This window comes from Echinops telfairi, unplaced genomic scaffold (genome assembly GCF_000313985.2).
Source record: "Echinops telfairi isolate 266 unplaced genomic scaffold, ASM31398v2 ScPeMD7_7469;HRSCAF=8507_0, whole genome shotgun sequence".
NCBI lineage: Eukaryota > Metazoa > Chordata > Mammalia > Afrosoricida > Tenrecidae > Echinops > Echinops telfairi.
In genome coordinates, this window is record NW_022111372.1 from 4,765,915 (window position 1) to 4,767,103 (window position 1,189).

Genomic DNA, 1,189 nt, shown 5'->3' on the forward strand with positions numbered 1-1,189 from the left:
CCTCCTCCCTGGGGGATGAGCAATAGAAAAGTGGGTGAAGGAAGACGCCGGGCAGTGTAAGATAAGATAAAATAATAATTTATAAATTATCAAGGGTTCATGAGGGAGTGGGGAGCGGGGAGGGAAGGGGGCGGGCAGGAAATGAGGAGCTGATACCAGGAGCCCAAACGGAAAGCGAGTTTTGAGAAGATGAGGTCAATGAATGTATAAGTGTGCTTTACACAATTGATGTATGTGTGTATTGTGATAAGAATTGTATGAGCGCAATAAAATGATTTTTAAAAAAGATCAAATAAATATCTGAATATAAAATATATATATATTTAATAGCATCTCAGATCACATTCTAGACCTATTGGATTGGAGTTGGGTGTGTAGGGGTTGAGGCCCGGGAATTTTTGCTAAGTTGCTCAGGTGGGGTTTGGTAACAGCTAGGCAAGCACCAGTCCATGAACTGGCCTTTGGGGACCACTAGGATAAAGTACAAATGCTGAGTTTGAAGCTTAACAGCGCTAGGCTAAAATCTCTGCTGTCTTGTAATAATCATTTGTGCTTGAACTAGTAATATGACATTTCTGACCTTCCGTTACCAGATCCATCGATTGGAGCCAATATTTGCCTTCTACAGAAAGAAAGGAAAATTCGGTCGTGTGATTCTGTTGTGGCTTAGAGTTCAGCTGCTTTTAGGTCCTTGACAACCTCTCTCTCTTCTCCCTAGGGCAACGTCACTGGCTTTGCTCCATTCAGCATCACACACAGAATTTAATTAAAGACGAGAGCATTTAAACAAAAAAGAAAAAGAAAAGGCATGTTTTAACTTTTGCTCCATAGAACATTTCTTATTGAATTTCCCAGGACCTTTGCGTTCAGAGCCCGTGAGTGAGTCTGGGATTGTGTGAGCTAACGTGCCTGACAGCTCTCCTCTTCCACAGGAGCTAGGGAGAAGACAAAGGAGGGAGCTGTGAAACCCTCAGCTGTTCCTTCAAGTTCCAACCTGCGCAGACTTTCTTTGAAACTTGGCTTAAGGTAATTGCAAATTCTTCCTGCTTGTTGCTCGATGTTCAATTCCAACTTTCCAGTGCAGTGAGCTTTGTTCTTACCTGTTGGTGTAGGAGGCTCTCTGCTTTATTCAACCATGAGGCCACACCTGCCGCCCGTCACCCCTTCTCTCTGCTTTTCTTTCCTAATC